Consider the following 7409-nt stretch of genomic DNA (forward strand, 5'->3'; position numbering starts at 1 on the left):
TTGGAAGTTAAAACAAAAATAATTTTCAATGCATCCATTCAAATAATCTTCATCTAGTAAAATAATTTTAGTAAAATAATTTTATCACTAACAATTCAATTTTCAATATGCATGCACCTTATCTTTTGGTTTGAAACTCTATACATATTTATTTTATAAGACAAAAATTGTTAGACATTTCATTTATTTTAAATAATATTTTTAAGTCATTAATTTTTAGAGTAAATTGATACACATTTGCTTTTTAAGAAACTAACCATATATTAAAAATAGAAAAGAATTATTTAGTATACTTTTTTTGTAAAGAACAAATTAGATCAAATAAAAGTTTTTAAGATCAAATTGAGAGTTTTTTTAACAGTAAATTCGTTCTAAATAAATGTGAAATTAACATAATGAGGATGAAACTTAAGCTAAATATCTTATGCTTTCTATATAAACATTGATGTAGTACAAGAAGGGACCCCTGGTTACAAGATAGGGGTTTGATGTGATATGGACAGCTTTGGAATATTGGGAGACAACATTCATAATCCAAAGTTTCTCCTCCCTTTTCTCTCACTCTCTTCTTCTTGCTCCTTTCTTCATCTATATTCTTTTAGCTCTACACACATTACCTTTTTGTCACCCCTTTCCTTTTAACTGATCGGTTCTGTTTGCTGCCTTTGCATGACATCTTTTTCTAGCCCTGTAAACTACAATGGAAGCCTATGAGGGGATGTTCCCAAGCAAACCCTGCCCCCCCCCCAATAAATCAGTTAACATATTTCAACCAATTTCTACTAATTCTAGTTGGTATAATACTTGTTTGTACAAGTCAAGAGGGTGAGTTCTCCTTTAAAATGGGAATTGGAATGAGTTGTTATTAATCACATGGGTTTTGTTAGGACCTAGGACAGTTGTAAAGTTAGATATAAAAGGAAAGTAAAGCAAGAATACGGAAAAAAAAATAAAGGCAATTCAAATTGTGTGGTAAAAAAACTACAGTTATTAAAGTGTTACGTGTGAGTTTAAATATGGGATTTAGTTAAACGAGGCGTCTAATCTAACCAATAGAGTACAAAGCTTGGGTTACTTATTAAGTAATGACATTTTTCAAATCTTGATTTTTAGATTTAATTTTTATACATTTTATAACTATAAAGTTATTTTTATATCATCATATTTTATGGTCTAATCATTGAAAAAGTTTTACTTTGATAACTACTTATTTTTAATAATGTATCACATTACCACCACTCTTTTAAATGATAGTGTAAAGCGAGACATTAATAATATAGTTTTTAATAATGTTTTCAACACATTGAGGCGCATTTCGTGCATTTTTTAAAAAAATCGCGTTTCACAGTTACTAAATTTTTTTTTTTTTTAATCATTGAACAAATGCATGACATTTCCAATAATGAATAGTGTGATGGAAAACGATAAAAGAAAAGTATGTTAATATTATTGATAACATTCATCATAAGGCAAAAATATGTATATTAAAAGTACAGCAAATTTAAACTCTTCTTAATTATTATCTATAAATACCCCCTTGGCCCTTACTGTTAAGGTAATTGTCAATTTAAAAGTTGTTATTTATTTTGATTTTTTAGGGGATTAATTATTTATAATTGTCAATTCTTAATCACATGAAACATTTATATGACACAGCTAAACGATTAAATGATAATTTTTTTGTTAATTATTATTAGGGTTAATTTTGAATTATTATCTAAAAGAAGGTGAGTTGTAATTGATATTACAACTTCTATTTTTTTAACTGAAGTCATATAATATTTTATGACTTTTATGTACTAGGTCATTTTTTTGTTTTTTATTTTTACAAGTCTAAAGCCATTTTTTTTTTTTTAGAAGTCATAAATTCATTTATGACTTCTATATTTTTTATATTTTTTTAAAAAAATTGTAAATAATTTTTTAATTTAATTATTTAATAAATAAATACTTTTTTAATTTTATTTAATATTTTGTATATATTTTTATATTTTTTTAATATTGTTTTATTTGATATATTTTTTATATTTTTTTAATATTATCTATATTTTTTATATTATTTTATTTGATATATTTTCTATATTTTTTTAATATTATCTATATTTTTTTATATTATTTTATTTAATATATTTTCTATATTTAATATTTTTTTATATTTTTTTACTAATGTTAAAGAATTATTATTTGTTTTGAAAATTAAAATAACATTTGTTACGTGTACACTTTAATATATAATAAGAGAAAGATTTTCTTTTTCAACATTTTTCTTTTATTTTTATTTCTTATCACGTGCTCCTATTCATGCACAAGTTAACAAAAAAAAGTATAGTATCATAAGTACACCTATCTTTAAAAACTGAAAAAAAAGTGTACACATAACAAATGTTATTTTATTTTAAAAATAAATGATAGTGCTTGCATAAATTAAAATATTCTCCTGGATGAAACACTCTAATAGTTATATATTACAGTACATACTACGCACTTTCTTTTAGAGGTCTAAGTATCTTTAAAACCTCGCTGAAATTAGCTTATTGCAATTTGCAAACATGGTAAAGGAAAAGATATTTTTATATATTGTGTAATATAATTGACGAATAATTATATCTTTTAAATATGTGGGGTAAAATATAATTTATATATACATATTACTATATAATATCTTTTAAGAAAACCAGTTCTATGAAGAATTTCTGTAATTTAAAAAATGAATGTCTAACTTTCCACCAGAAATACCTACCCACCCAAAAAAGAATTGATAAAGGAAAAGATTTACCAGTGACGTTGCTCTCTAAATATCAAGTTGAGAGCTCTATAGGAATACTAGTACTGCTATAGAATTAAAGTAGATTAATAAATAATAAATGATAATGGGTCATTTATTCTCTCTTTTTGACCGGGATGATGGCCAAATAGATGTGAATTAATACCTGTCATATCGAAGCTAATGTCACACAAAGAGAGAGAGAGAGAGAGAGATGGATGGTGTTGATGAGTTGGTGGCTGTTAATGTTATGTTATGTTAAGTTACTGAGGCTAATGACATGTTAGAATTGAATGGTGATCGAATACAGTCCCCACTGGGAGAGACATAGAAGCTTCTTTGATGGGGGTGATGACTCGGCTGCCAATAGCATGGGAGTGGAGTGGAACCATGCATTTATAACCATGTCACCCCTTCTTTGTGCATTTCTCACTGCATTATTATTGCTTTTGTCCCTTTGTTTCACCTCCCTAGTCCCCTACCATATCTCCTCAAATATATTCCCATTCCATCAAAGTCAAGACCCCTCTCCATTGCCATTCCATATATATATAATTACCTAAATCTTATTATTCAACTTCCTCACAACATATTGTTAAGCTAAGATTTTCAAAACAAAAACAAAATGGTTTTTGTTAACTACTCTGTTATAAAAAATATTGATTAGAAAAATGTTAGTACTATAATGTATTGATTTTTTTATGTATAATGTAATGTAATGCATTCTTCTCATATCTTTTCACGTTTAAAGTTATTATAGATAAATTAAGAAATATTTAATGAAACTAAAAATTGTTATATTTGATTAAAATGACTTTATTTAGTATATTGATCTTTGATATTTGTACCACTAGTAAATATTAAATAAAGATATATTTGAGAAAAATACATTACTTAAATTCATCAAATATTTTGAAAACAAAAATAAAAAACTAAAACATTAAAAGATACGAGAAAGAGGCAATGTATTAAATTTGAATTTGCATATGCATTTGCATTAAGTATTTTGTAAAAAGACTTAATTATTTATATCAATTGTTATAACTTATGTCAACTGGTGTTAATATATATAAACAAATTTTACTTATAGTAAATAAAATTCCCTATTATAAAAGTTTACAAATTGATGAATCGGGGTATGAAGAGATTTTATTTAACAAAAAACTATTTGGAAAGAGATTAAAAAAAACTGAAATTAATTTACCGAAACAATATACATAAGGATGATTCACATCAAATTTTATATAAGCCATATAAGATATATATGGTAGTTTCTTTCTAAAATAAAAAATCACATCATTTTTTAAAATCTTCCATCAAATGAGTACTAGATATGGCGAAGCACATGTACATAGACAATATTATTGGTGCAATTTGCTTTTATTGAATTTGACATATAGCTCCCAAGATTCAGTCACTTTTATGAGTAGTCTACATTTTCACAGGCATGTAAACATGTAAAAGCATGCAGTGCGCACTATTAATGATTCATTTGACGAATTTGTAAGAAATCAAAATAAGTATCAAGTTTAAGATAGAAAATTAATCAAAGGAGCCTTCCAATGGATACACGTCTGTCTGGTCCAGGTATTGGATATATATAGTGACACAACGTGTCGGGATGGAAAATAACAAGCACATGCCTCAAAATTTTGATTCCATGGTTAGGTTTATAGAATCTACATAGTAGATACTAATAATTATTTCAAAGAAAATTAGCCAAAGTCTAAAACCATCAACTATTCCAAATTAATTAATAATGCTTTGTATATTTATTGTACCAGTCATTCCCTGCACTGAATGAAATTAAAGCTATGAAGAATACTGTGCATAATGTATACAAAACACTATCAGTAGGGTATTATGGGAAATTAAGCAACGTTAAAATGCAACTTGGTTATAAGTTTTAATTTATGTTTGCTACAAATAAATTTTTTAATATTGTTTGTTGACCTTATTTTCGCAATGAAACCAATAACACTTGGAACACCAAATTTACATTTGAAGATTATAAAACTTACTTTATATTATATAGTAATTTTTCATAATTAAAACCATGTTTGAATAGGAAATTCAGGATGTTGGATAATTGGTTTGCCATTAGAATATTTGGTAAACACATCCACCTCTTTATAATTTGGTACTCACTCTTGGATAGAAGTGTGTTTTTAGAATTTATTTTTAATTATCATATTAACTATTTTTTATATTTTAATGATTTATAAATTTCTAATTAGATGTGTCTAAAAGTTATGTGCTAGGTTGTGTCTATATAAGTATATAATGTAATATACAAAATCGTAGTATTTACTAATTTTAAGCAACAATACTCATTATACGTTATTGTCAGCATTGTAAAAAAAAATTACGATAATTTTGTTTTGTTTGGGCTTTGTAAATCATGCGCACAAAAAGGAAGGCAAACAAAAGTAGTATAGATGTGAATGTAATGTTTCCACACCAAAACAGCTTCCTCGAATCAATCATTTATCAATGAGATATACTGTAAAAAGCTTATCATAATACATAACACATCCATATAATATGTGAATTCAGGCAATTTTATTCTTTTTTAAATTACATTATAAATTTGCACAAAAAAAAAATACATTAGAAATATTTTTTTTATCAAAAATTTGTATATTCTATTATTCTTAACATGTAATATGGTGAGATTGGCCTTTTCAAATTACTAATGAGAATGCCTTTTTTAAAATAAAAAAAAAGATGTAACGATTGATTGAGTGATTCACGCTAAACACCATATTTTATTAATGCCTTATTTTATATAAATAAAATAAAATAAAGATGTACCACTTGAATTAATTGATAGTTAGTTTATAGAAATATGTCTGAGAAACTTTACATTAATTGAATATTTTAAAAATGATTTATTATATTTTAAATGATAAATTATAGGCTTATAAAAATTCTTAAAAATTATATTACAGAATTATTTTCTTAAATTGTCAAAATGCGTTAATTTTTTGTGTGTGTATATGAATACATTAATTATAGTTATCCATATTCATTTTCAAAAAGAAAAAAAAATACGCACTTCCATAAATATTTTTTTTTCTTTGGCAGTGAATCATGTTATATATGTATAGTGATGTGCCATTAGTAAAGTGATGACTGATGAGTAGTGGTCCACCTGATATTTAGTGGGTATTCCTAATTAATGGTTTCGTATGATCAAAAAGGCTTTTTCTCTATGATTTATTATGACTTTCATTATTTTGAAATCATCATATTATTTCGATGCCTTCAAACAGAGATATTGTGGGCTATAACCAAATAAATAAATAATATAGCATAACGGATAACACTTTGATATCTTCTCTTTAGCTAAGCTAAACCCACCAACCTTGGCTAGCTACATGTATTTGTTTATTAATTTTGCAATGAACTCAAAATCTGTGTCCCATAAATAATTATAAAATTTGTTTCCATTATTCCACATGTAACAGAACTAATTAGAAACCTTAAAACTTGGGAAATTAAAGGGAACTAATTAACTATACGCACTAGATGTGAACGACGACAAAAATTAAAGAGAAATGTGTACATATAAAGCCAGAATGGTAGATAACTTTTATTTTTCACTGGCATATATATATAAATATATATATATAATGGCTTGATGAGAAAACGACAAAGGTTTTGAAGCTAGTGATCTATCCATGCAGAAGAATAACACATACGTGTAACATAACTTTCTTCTTTCAGATGATTCTCATTTTACTTGGTTAATTATATTTTATTTTTTTGACAATGTTAATTATATTTTATCATTCCTGTTGTGATTATTTCTTTTCATCCAAATCTCTCACTTTTAAGGAACAAGTTAAAATGCTTAAGCTTTTGTCAATAGGCACTAAGAAACAACTTTAATTACGTCATTATGAATGTCATTAATATCGTATGTCCCACATATTTTTAATTATTAGTTATCTTAATTAAAATTATTATCATTGTTTTGAAGCACTACACTCGGTCGCTTCAGATAATTTAACTACCATAACTAATCTTGCTTTTTCCAAATGCTTATTTTTTATTTATTTATCAAAGGTGAAAACTAATTTAATTTGTTTTGAAAAAGTTAAATTATTTGTATATCTTATACTATTTAGAGAACTTTAGTTAAGCCCTTACACAATAAAAGTTTAAAATTTTAAAATGAAGTTATTCTAATTTTAAAGTTTTGTAATTAAGCCTCCTTTTTGTTATCACTGCCGCTCATTTTGTAATGGGTTTTGGGCACCCCTTTTGTGCCCATATATAGTAATATTTCTTTTGTTTGCTGATTAAGAAAAATATTATTTTCTGACTAGCGATAGATTGAATTTAAGAATAAATTTTGTACGACCAGAAAAAAATATTTTAGTAAATATAATTTCTAAACTGCTAATTTAATACCAACAACGTACAATATAACCGATAGATACGTGGTAGATAGCTGCTAGGGATTTGGTTCTTTTCCTGTACATATAGAGAAAAAACTTTATTAGCAGAGACAGTAGCAGTTGATCATTTGAAACAAATAAGCAAATGATCATATATAATGTAAATAATCATTTAAACTAATAATAAATTAAATTAAGTAACAGAAAACTAAAGGAAATGAGGCAAATAAAATTGGTAT

The sequence above is a fragment of the Glycine soja genome, chromosome 9, assembly GCF_004193775.1.
Source record: "Glycine soja cultivar W05 chromosome 9, ASM419377v2, whole genome shotgun sequence".
Lineage (NCBI taxonomy): Eukaryota > Viridiplantae > Streptophyta > Magnoliopsida > Fabales > Fabaceae > Glycine > Glycine soja.